This window comes from Geotrypetes seraphini, chromosome 8, assembly GCF_902459505.1.
Source record: "Geotrypetes seraphini chromosome 8, aGeoSer1.1, whole genome shotgun sequence".
Classification (NCBI taxonomy): Eukaryota; Metazoa; Chordata; class Amphibia; order Gymnophiona; family Dermophiidae; genus Geotrypetes; species Geotrypetes seraphini.
Window position 1 is genome coordinate 93,829,200 of NC_047091.1, and position 12,434 is coordinate 93,841,633.

Genomic DNA, 12,434 nt, shown 5'->3' on the forward strand with positions numbered 1-12,434 from the left:
TAGTGAAGTGAAAAGTAGAGTTAGAGGAAAAATAAAATAAACATTTTAAAAAGACAGCATTGATCTAAATACTTTGGAAGGTAGAAGAGAGGAGAGAAAGGAATAGAAGCAGAATGGGTCAGCGTCAGTGATGAAGTGGAGCAAGTAAGTTTAGGAGGAGCGATTGACGTATCCAGAAAGGGCTTCTTCTGGCCGACAGTCCCAGGATGCCTATGTCTCCTCCCCTGCGATGTTCTCCCATCCATGCATTCCCTCCCAGACACACTGCCTGTGCCCCAGCCGCTCCAGTTTTGAAGTGTGTGTGCCACATGGAGCCAGGGCAATAGAGAATCTGGGTCAGACTGAGAGAGAGTGCCTGATCAGGAGTAGTGGGGGTAAAATAAGTGTGGATGGAGGGATTGGGAGAGTGTGAATCAGATGGAAAGAGGAAGGGAATTGGGTTATTGGGAACGTTTGATTAGTGGGAGAGGCAGTAAGGAAAGGTTAGCGAGTAATAAATTTGTAGTGGGAGGAGTCTGGTTCGGAAGAGGTATTTGGGTACTGAATGAGCCCTGTCAGTTTGAGGAGAAGGTGAGGTTGGTCAGTATGCTGCATCAGCCAAGTCCACCAGGTAAAAACTACTGAACTCAATGAATCACACTGTGTGTTCCCTCAGAAGTTGTTCTGCGGGGGAGAAGGGGGGGGGGAAGCACAAAGAAGCTTAGGAAACCGGTTAGGACATGCTAATGTGATTGCATGCACTAATGGACTTAACACTCTTAATGTCCTTTCCTGAATCCCCCCTTAGGGCCAAAATCACCAACCTGCCTGATCGAGCAGGTCCGAAGAATTAAGGAAACAAAAATATGCAGATGGGAGCGATTGTAGGAACGCCCCCATCTGCCAGCACGGATCGCTTTTCTGCGATCCCCACGCATGCACAGGCCACCAGGACCCACCAGGAGCCGAGGGAGAGGAACCTTGCGGAGGAACCAACCAGGAGATGGAAGGATTGGAGGATCCAATCATCGACACAGACCTGAGGCCCAGGAGGAAGCTGAGGAGAGGAAAATCTGCTATCGTGGTGGGAGATTCAATCCTGAGAGAGGTGGACAGTCACATAGCAGGAGGCAGAGCGGATCGCCTAGTGACATGTCTCCCAGGGGCGAGGACAAAGGACATCTCCGACAGAATCGAGAGTATCATGGAGGGAGCTGAGACAGAGGATACAGCAGTGATAATCCACGTCGGAACAAATGACGTCAGCAGAAGGAATTTCAACATGACTACACTGACCGAGCAGTTTAAGATCCTGGGGAGGAAGCTGAAGCTGAGAACAGGGAGGATAGCCTTTTCAGAGATCCTGCCAGTACCAAGAGCAGATGCGAAGAGACAGACCGAGCTGCAAGCAACAAATGGATGGCTGAGGCGATGGTGTGACGAGGAAGGTTTCCTCTTTGTACGGAACTGGTCAACCTTCCTGGGGAAAAACAAGCTCTACAGGAGAGACGGACTGCATTTGAGCACGGCTGGGACGAGGATGCTGGCACGTAACATCCAGACCTGCATAGACATGACTTTAAACTGATAACAAGGGGAAAGCCGATAGTCGATCTGACCTCGACACATCGGACCACAGTATCAAGCAAGGATACTGAAACAGGAAATGGCGATAGTGGACTAGAGACAAAATGGACACTTTATGGACATAAACCCAAAGATGCAGCACAGGGACCCGAGAGGCAACTAGAAATAAAGAGCAAGACAAGGAGGAAACAGCAGGACCCAGAGGGCTATCAAAGAACAAAAAAGCGGGCAGAGGACGGGATAGACACACCACAGGAGGCAACACGTGAGGAGACCAGCAGGAACAACAAATCAAGAGTAGATCCAAAAGAAAAGGTAACAAACTGGGACTTAAATTGCCTATATACAAATGCTAGGAGCCTAAGGACTAAAATGGGGGAGCTAGAAGTTATAGCCGGAAATAAGGACATAGACATAATAGGAATCACAGAGACATGGTGGACAGAGGACAACAAATGGGATGTGGCCCTTCCAGGGTATAAACTCTATAGGAAGGACAGAGCACACAAAAAGGGGGGAGGAATAGCACTGTATATAAAGGACTCCATTCCTTCATCAAGAACAGAAACAACAACAAGGGCAGACAGTCTGGAGTCACTATGGGTGAAGTTAACAGGAGGGGTAGGAGCTGACATCAAATTGGGATTGTACTATCGCCCACCAGGACAGTCAGAAGCAAACGACCTGGAACTGGAGGCCGAACTGAGGCAGGTGTGCAAAAGTGGAAGGGTGGTAGTTATGGGGGATTTCAACTATCCGGGAATAGACTGGGACATTGGGCACTCAAACTGCACGAGAGAAACTAAATTCCTAGAGGCGATAAGGGACTGTTTCATGGAGCAGCTGGTCGCAGAACCAACGCGAGGGGATGCCACTCTAGACCTAATCCTCAACGGGCTAGAAGGACCCGCAAAGGAAGTGGTGGTAATAGCACCATTAGGGAACAGTGATCACAACATGATCCAGTACAAATTAAACATGGGAACATCAAAGGTGAAAAGAACCAAAACGACAGCACTCAACTTCAGAAAGGGAAACTACAAGGACATGAGGAAAATGGTAGGAAAAAAGCTCAGCAGCATCTCAGGGAAGGTGAAGACCGTAAAGGAAGCCTGGACACTGCTTAAAGGCATAGTGCTCGAGGCACAAGACCTGTGCGTCCCAAGGTTTAGGAAAGGGTGCAAAAAGAAAAATCGAACTAGAAACCCAGCATGGTTAACATCTGCGGTTAAAAAGGCGATAAGCGACAAGAAATCATCCTTCAGGAAATGGAAAAAGGATCCAACAAAGGAAAACCAGGAAGAGCACAAAAGACACCAGAAAGAATGTCATAGAGAGGTCAGGAAGGCAAAGAGAGAATATGAGGAAAGACTAGCAGGAGAAGCAAGAAACTTCAAACCCTTCTTCAGGTATGTGAAAGGGAAACAACCAGCCAGAGAGGAAGTGGGACCACTGGACGACGGAGACAGGAAAGGAGCGATAAAGGAGGAAAAAGAGATAGCTGAAAGGTTAAACAAATTCTTCTCGTCGGTCTTCACCAGAGAGGACACATCCAATATCCCAGAACCCGAGGTGATTATAAACGGAGAATACAACGAAAGGCTGGTACAACTAGAGGTAAGCATAGAGGATGTCCACAGACAGATAGACAGACTAAAGAGCGACAAATCACCAGGCCCGGACGGCATCCACCCAAGGGTACTAAAAGAACTGAAAAACGAAATAGCAGAGACACTTCGCCAAATATGTAACCTCTCCCTAAAAACTGGGGAGATCCCAGAGGACTGGAAAATAGCAAATGTCACGCCCATCTTTAAGAAGGGATCAAGGGGTGACCCGGGAAACTACAGGCCTGTGAGCTTGACCTCGGTTCCTGGAAAGATGATGGAAGCAATGGTAAAGGACACAATCTGCGAACACATAGAAAACAATGGACAACTGAAGGCGAGCCAGCATGGCTTCTGCAAGGGAAGGTCGTGCCTCACGAACTTGCTGTACTTCTTTGAGGGAATAAACAGTCAGATGGATAAGGGTGAATCCATAGACATCATTTACCTTGACTTCCAAAAAGCCTTCGACAAGGTACCTCACGAACGGCTACTTAAAAAACTGTGGAACCACGGGGTGCAAGGGGATATCTACCGATGGATCAAACACTGGCTAGCGGGCAGGAAACAGAGGGTTGGAGTCAAGGGCCAATACTCAGATTGGCAATGGGTCACGAGCGGAGTTCCGCAGGGGTCGGTGCTGGGACCTCTACTATTCAATATATTTATTAACGATCTGGAGACGGGGACAAAATGTGAGGTTATCAAATTTGCTGATGACACCAAACTCTGCAGCAGGGTTAGAAACACGGAAGACTGCGAAGACCTACAAAGGGACCTAACGAGACTGGAAGACTGGGCAAAAAAGTGGCAAATGAGTTTTAACGTAGAGAAATGCAAGGTCATGCATGTAGGGAAAAAGAACCCGATGTTCAACTACAAAATGGGGGGAACACTGCTAGGGGTGAGTAACCTGGAAAGGGACCTGGGGGTGATGGTCGACTCATCACTGAAACCATCGGTGCAATGTGCGACAGCCTCAAAGAAAGCAAACAGAATGCTGGGCATCATCAAAAAGGGTATCACGACCCGGACGAAGGAAGTCATCATGCCGCTGTATCGCGCAATGGTGCGCCCGCACCTGGAGTACTGTGTTCAATACTGGTCGCCGTACCTCAAGAAGGACATGGCGGTACTCGAGGGAGTGCAGAGGAGGGCGACTAAGCTGATAAAAGGTATGGAAAATTTTCCATACGCTGACAGGTTAAAAATGCTGGGGATGTTCTCCATGGAGAAGAGGAGACTTAGAGGGGACATGATAGAAACCTTCAAAATCCTTAGGGGCATAGAGAGAGTAAATAAGGACAGATTCTTCAAACTGAGAGGAGCCACAAGCACTAGGGGTCACTCGGAGAAATTGAAAGGGGACAGGTTTAGAACAAATGCTAGAAAATTATTTTTTACACAGAGGGTGGTAGACACATGGAACGCGCTTCCGGAGGAAGTGATAGGCCAGAACTCTGTACAAGGATTCAAGAAGGGTTTGGATAGGTTCCTGGAGGATAAGGGGATATAGGGGTACAGATAGAACTTGAGGTAGGTTATAGAAGTGGTCAGAAACCACTTCACAGGTCGCAGACCTGATGGGCCGCCGCAGGAGCGGACCGCTGGGCGAGATGGACCTCGGTCTGACCCAGTGGAGGCAACTTCTTATGTTCTTATGTTCTTATGTAGATGGTCTGTGCATGTGTGTCTGAGCCACGATCTTTTTTATTTTAAAAAAAAAATCTTTTTTTTCACTGGCACCGGTGAGCGCTATAGGGGGAGAGCCAGACCAGGGACACTAACGTGGGGGCGCGGGGTCCAAGCCCAGGCTGTGATAACCTCCATAGTCGGGGTACTGGGAAGTGCCAGGGTAGCAGGGAGGGGTGGGGCGCACGGAGCCCGGGTACATGCCGATGTCCTTCTCTAGCAGGTAGCTCAGGGTGGGTCAGCCAGCAGCATGCTCCCAGTGCCTTTGCAGGGTCACTTCCCTCACCAGCGATTTGGAGTTTTTAGCCATTTCTGCACGAGGTGGAGAGCAGGGAGGCTTATCTGGCACGCATGTGCACCCCTACCAGCCATAACGCGACAGATCAGGGATCAGGGAAGCACGCGGTAAGAGTGCGCATGCGCACTTAGCATTTTATTATTATAGATTATAATTTTACAAATTTAGTCAATGGGCTCCAAACTTTATTAAGTACACTACTAAATCCCCTATACTCTGCATTAATTCTTTCATATCTGTAAGTGATGCACACGTTCACCCACCAAAAAGTATAACTTATTCTGTCATGGTTCTTCCAGTTACTCGTTATCAATTGAATGGCTATACCTGTCATGATCATAAATAGATGACTCTTATATTTATCTAGAGTGGGTTTCACATGTAATATCATTCCATAAACTATAGCCTCATATGACAATGCCAGCATCTATTAGACTTAGAATTATCTATTTTATTTAATTGAACCGGGGTCCAAAAAATCCTATGCAAGAAAAATTACCATGTTTGCCTCATAGATGCTGACGCTGTACATTTCAATCTCCAAGTCCAAATTCGTGGCCAACGAGACACAGAAATATATTGTTTTATCTCAATGCTTCAGATGTCTCTAAGACTGTTTTTTGGTTTTTTGTTTAAAAATCCAAAAATCAATTTGTACCACTGGGCAGCCTGATGTCCTACTAGATCAGTTTGGTAGCAAAGGCTAAAATAAGTTTTTTAATTTTTCCATTCAGGGAACCCACACTGAATAGCCTACTTCAACTGCAACCACCTATATTGTTGAGATTTTAAAATTCCAAATAATTGTTGCAATTGTGAAAAATCAAGCAGATTTCCATTAGATATAACATCATCTAATGTCCAAATTCCTGCCTGCATCCAGTTCTTCCAAGCAATCCCAGCACCGCCTATTTGAATCTTGGAGTTTAACCATAAGGACTGCAAAGTAGATTTCATTATAGGGACATCTGTTAATTTATCAATAAATTTAATTGTTTTCCAGGTGTCCAATAAAATCACATTGTTCTTAGCATAACTAGGTATTTTAATATTTAATATATGAGACAATCTCATTGGGGACATGATTTTCCACTCAAGATATAGCCAGTCTGGGTAATGTTCTAAGAGCTCAGGGAGGATCCAATACATATCTTGACGCATTATATAGGCTTGATGATACCTATAAAAATTGGGAAAATTTACCCCACCCTCCGCAATTGGTTTTTGTAGAGATACTAAAGCAATTCTTGCTTTTTTCCCTAGCCAAATAAATTTTGTCAGAATACCATTTAGCTTTTTGTAAAACGACCCTTGAAAATAAATTGGCAACATACCCATTTGGTAGCAAATTACCGGCAAGATCGTTAATCTTTAAAACTGACATAGCTACGACCAACATGAACACTAAACAGACATATGGGAGACAAGACGGGAAAAGGCTGAACTACAATAAATTTAGAAAAGTAAACATGAAAGTGGTCAAAACAAGGGTAGGTGGAAGTTGGGGGTGGGATAGGGTGTGGACCTGTGAGAGGGGTTATGAGCCACATTGGGGATTGGAGGTTGGGAGGGGGGCTTAAGGACCTCATCGGGAAGGTGGGAGGGGGTATCAGAGAGAAATTCAGAATTTTTTAAATTGACCAAAAGTTAGAACTGCTTTTTGTGTGGTTTAGTTTGGTCATTTTGATAAGTCAGCACTGAATATTGCTGGCTTTTCCCCAGCACCGCCCCCTATACTGCCTCTAATCTGCCCATGTTTAATATGGGTAATCAGAGCTGATATTTAGCGGCACTCAGGGTTGGAATTACGGGGAAGCAATCAGGGCAGTTACCCTGGGTCCCACAGGTCCTACATGGGGTAAATGCAGGACTGGTTCAACTTATCCCACTAGACATGGGTTATGTGGTAACCTTGGTCATAGTGGGACGGTGGAAAAGGTAAAGACTGGAGAAAAGGAGACTCAATAAAACTCTACCGTAGGTCACAGCTTACTAAACCTGTTCTGCCAGTTAAATTTGAAGAGATCAACAGTGAATATGCTTGAAATAATTTTGCATATACAGATCACTGATCTATTCAAATTGATCTTAAAAGTACATCAGCATTGCTATACTGAAACAGACCAAAGGTCCAACAAACCCGGTATCCTGTTTTCAACTATGACCAATCCAAGTAATTGGCAGAATCCCAAAAGAGCAATACATTTCCAAGTTGCTTATTCCAGGAATAAACGGTGGATTTTTCCCCAAGTCCATCTTAATAATTATTTATGTCCATTTCTTCTAGGAACTCATCCAAATCTTTTATAAATTCTGCTTGCTTACTGCTTTTCTCACATTATCTGGCAACAAATTCCAGAGCTTACTTAGACATTGAGTAAAGAAATATTTTCACCAATTTGTTTTATATCAAGTTTCAAGTTTCAAGTTTATTTGTTCTTGATGAATCGCCTATTTAAATTGCTAGGCGATGTACAATAAAATAACATGTAATAATAGATGAAACCAGTACAATATTAATGGTGACATAAAAAACAAATTTGTTAGTTAAAATTTAACACATTTAACAAACTGGGTGCAAACATAAGTTTAAAATAATTTGTGGGTAAAACATACAGGACCTGTGCGGTACGAGGGGGAATAGTTACAATTTTTGATAGAAGAGAAGAAAAAAACATAAAAGGAAAAAACAAAAGGTGGGTTATAATAGCTGAGTAGTACTTCTAATTGGGAAATGGAGCAGTGAGGACATCACTCTTGCTGTACCCCGTTCTCTCCACATAATCTGCTACTAATTGGCTGAAAGGATACCTCATCCCCTTCTAAGATCAAGCAGGTAGTGATTGTATTAGATTTGAAAGTGTGCTGATGGCTGCTAAACTTGCCAAAAAAGGCCAGACCAAGAACTTTGGCAGGGATACCAAAATAACCAACAAATTTCCCCTGCCATCCCTTTCCCCAAGCTCTGAATGAGCGGCCGAGATCATCAAATAAGTTAAATCTACAATGGAATTTATCATCAGCCGACAACTGCAACGGATTCTTGAAAAATGAAATATGATGGATCAACAATTTGTCAACCTTACCTTGGATCTGAAGGAAATGCAAATGAGGACAAGCAACGTGGAGGATGTATTGCAACCCTTAGCAGAGGAGCACAAGCATACCAAGAAGAGACTGGAGACTTCAGAATCCAAGCTAAAAGACCTAGAAAAAAGATCTAGACGAAACAATTTAAGGCTTGTTGGACTGCTGGAATTGATTGCAAATAGAGAATTAAAACAATTTCTGGAAACCTGGCTAGCGTCCTCTTTAGGCCTCTCGGAACCTACAGGACCTTTATATACTGAGCAAACACATCGCGTGGGACCATTGAAGGAACAGGGAGAGTGCCCACGTATAGTGATCTTCAAACCTCTGAATTAAAAAGGTATGAGGGAAGAGAAGGGGCGCATGCAGCAGGAGGGGGTGGGGAAGGAGCGGATGGGGAGTGGGAGGGACGCCACTGCCCCAGGTACATCTCACCCTCGCTACACCACTGAAGGGAGAGGAGAGGATAGTAGATTGCATGGTTAGGCAGACTAGACAGGCCAATATGGTCTTTATCTGCATTCATTTTTCTCTGTTGAATGACACAAATCTTTTTCCTGGGTATTAACTCCTAATGTGGAACACTGCATCACAAAGCTATAGTTTAGGTTGTTCTTCCTTATTTGTATCACTTTGTACTGCATATTTCTGAGGGATTTCCTAGAACCCTGATTGACCATGGGGGTTACCAGTTCAGCTCTGATCAAAAGCGACTGAATAGAATGTTGCCCCTTTGACTATAAAGTATCTCTAATCCCATGGTACTTTGCACAAAGACAACTTGGGGTAGGAGGGCCAAGGTCCAACTATTGATTTTCAGCCTAGATTCATACAACAACTTCTAAATAGGAAACAAAAAATAGCCAATTATGGGTCAACCAGAAAGTGAGTTATAAATGATTTGAGCTGGATAGTAGTAATATTTCTTGGAAATACTAATATCACACTGATAGTATCTAGAAAGAGGCTGCTCATCTCAATACCTCTCCCAATTGCCTCTTCACACAGGTCCACTCGCTGGGTCTGAGCCACCTGTTGCAATTAATATTCTTGGAGTGCCCTTGCCTCCATATTGTCCACAAAATCCTTTTTGTGTTGTTTTCTATAAGCCCCAACAGAGTGTTTTGACCCCTGAGGTAGACATAACACGGTGCCTTGTCAGATTTCTTAGATTTGCTTTTGTTTTATTTGTGGAAGAAACGCATTACCTGGCTGCTCTCCTGGCTCCTCTTGGAAGTCCATTGTTCAGCTTTGCTTTTTTCACTTGAGGACAGTCTGATCTTGGCCCTTTATCTGGGACAAAGAACCTGTAAAAAAAATGGGTTTATGTCTTCATTATATTATACAGATATATATAACTAGTTCCACTGGACACACAATGATGTAATGACTTGTCAAAGCAAAGGAATTAAACCTGCTGAACAAAATGTCTTTTGAAATATAAGGCAGTTTCTTATTGGAGACAGAATTACAATTGTGCGGTAGGAAGAACACATTTTTAAATCATGATCTGGAGTAGTACATTGTGTATTGTAATGGCTCTAACTTTATTACAGCCCCTGAATGAAAGAGTAGTGCAGGCATGCTTCTGTCTCCTATGCCCTTGACTTTGTTGCTACCCCAGTCTGAAATGAAGAAATCACCCTGGGGCCATACCGACTAATTTACTCCAAAGGAATAGGCGAGACCAGAAAAGGGCAAACAATGTCAATTTCTGCAGTAGAAAAAAAATTAATGAAAACAGAAAAGTACGTCCAAGTTCATTAAGGTCTTTTCATGTCTACCCATAAGAGCAGAGGGAGGGAGGGGGAAGAGGAGGAGGGGGAGGGGGGAAAGTCCAACATGCCCTTCATCTCCTATGAATCAAAAGATGTTTAGATCTGAAGTAATATAAAGCTTTACACATACTATGGACTAGATTCTATATATGGCATATTGCCTCCATACATTCATAGTATATCTTCAATAAAGGAATTTAAAATTGCCATTAAAGCTTGGCTTTTCAATCAGGCGTATAATGTCTGATTCTCTTGTTCTGGCAAGTTTGATCCCCCTCTTTGGCATTACGTACTCTAGAACACTGGTCCCCAACTGTCCTGGAGGACCACTAGCAATTTGGGTTTTTGGGATAGACCTAATGAATATGCATGGAGCAGATATGCATTCCTATCATCTTCATTACATGCAAATCTCTTTCATGCATATTCATTAGGGCTATCCTGAAAACCTGACTGGCTGGTGGTCCTCCAGGACAGGGTTGGGAACCACTGCTTTAGAAGGCATACTTACCTTATTAGACTCCTATGATTCTCCTACAGAGAATGACACGGGGACAAATTTTCCCCATCCCTGCAGGACCTCTATATCCCCGTCCTGTCCCCTCGAGCTCTGTCTTTGTCCCTGCCCCATTCCTACAAGCTCCGTCCTCATCTGCACAAGTTTCAAACACTTTAAAATCATAAGTGTTTGAGGCTTGTGCAGTTAAGGCAAAGCTTGTAGAAATGGAATAGGGACAGGACACGCAGGGATGGGATGGGGATATTGAGATCCCGCAGGGACGGAAACAAATTTTCCCCCATGTCATTCCTTTGTATGACTGTACTCTGCTTCTTTCAAACAAATATACTTCCTTTCTGCTCTTTTAAAAATGGTTTTCTGCACTGTATACCACTCAGCTCTGTGCATCATTATGGTCAGTATAGAAAGTCTAATTAAATTGTAAACTAATTGGCTCATTAAGCAATTACATTGCGTGCACAATTTAAGCACGCACCTACATTTGCACTTGCAATTTTGAGTGCTATATGTAGAATTAGGGGGGAAAATGTCCTACAATGAACCTATTTTATAAAGGTTACAGAGGACCTTATATACATCTACAAAACAGGCTATCACAACTAGCTAAAAATGCACAAATTCTCTTGCATGAATTATCACCATATCTAAAGGTGTAAATGTGTGCATGTACAATTTCATATTTTACAAAATATGCACTCACATTGCAACTCCACCCCTGCTCTGCCCAAATTACACCACCAGGAATGCCTATGTGCAAATTACATGACTGTAGGCACAATTGTTTTGCACATATATACCAGTGTGCAATCTTATAAGAGCATTTTCCTTGTGGAAAACATGCTTTACATGCAGAAAATACCCTCTGGAAGGCTTTTGGATGCTTGAGATGGCCTTAAGGACTGGCATCTCTCTTCTCTTACGAATGAGGCAACACTCAGTTATCCTCTGTCTTCGCTTGTTGGTGGATAGTCATGGCACACAAGTTTCTGGATTCATTTGCTGTGATTAAAGGAAAGAAAATTATCAGGTAAGACATCATTTTCCCATTTCTGATACTGTTTCATATTAGTTCTTAGGTCTCAATTTGCTTTCTTCAAATTTAAGTGTGCTGCTACATCGGCACATTTATTATATTTTTGTTGATTTTTGGTCATTTTGTCAATGTTAAGCTTTTAACAAAATTGAAATTTTTGGGTTAACCTGCACCTGCTATATACCACCTTGGGTGAATCTCTTCATAAAGGTGGTTAATAAATCTCAATAAAGAAATGATGGAGATAATGGTTAATTTTAAAGGGAAGGTTAAAGTATATTGGGTGTTAAAAGTGCGGGTAACCCTAGACATGAGCAAGAGTACGGTAACTGGGGATCACTCAGTAGATGGAACCTAAGCATAGTACCGGGCAGAGCTTTAGGTTCTGGCCCAGCAATAGTTAAGAAGAAGGAAAATTTAAATTAAATCAGTAATTTAAAGAGTGGGCAGGGTTGGGCAGACTGGATGGAACATTCAGTTCTTTATCTGCCCTCATCTACTATATTACTATGTCACTCCTGCCCTGAATACACTACTAGACCACCAGGGATTGTAAGGTAGTTGGGGGAAGGATTCTCTTTCCATTCTATTTTTTTTTTGTGTGTAATGCAATTGCGAGTAATGCAATTATGATCTTGTACAGTAGTTTATATGGTAAACTGAGTTCTCCAAATAAATGTTTTTGATACAAAGATTTAGCAGGAATTTAAGTCTGTCAATTTTGGATAAGCTGCTTAGGAATCAGCCGTCACTCCAAATATGTTGCAAGGTCAGCCATCGTAAAAGCACTGTGGCTTTTAGCTTGTTTACACTAGCTGAGGTCTATGGGCTCCTTTTACGAAGGTGCGTT

At 43.2% G+C, this 12,434-nt stretch overlaps 1 long non-coding RNA gene across 4 annotated transcripts in view; it reads right to left on the reverse strand.

Annotated features, from left to right (window-relative positions):
* Nucleotides 1-12,434, reverse strand: part of LOC117364545 — a 63,367-nt gene that overhangs the window by 32,293 nt on the left and 18,640 nt on the right. For all 4 annotated transcript variants that reach the window (XR_004540275.1, XR_004540274.1, XR_004540273.1 and 1 more), the window contains exons 2-3: nt 11,411-11,550; nt 9,462-9,560 (exon numbers count right to left, since the gene is read on the reverse strand). This is a non-coding gene — a long non-coding RNA (uncharacterized LOC117364545). The remainder of the gene's footprint in view (nt 1-9,461; nt 9,561-11,410; nt 11,551-12,434) is intronic.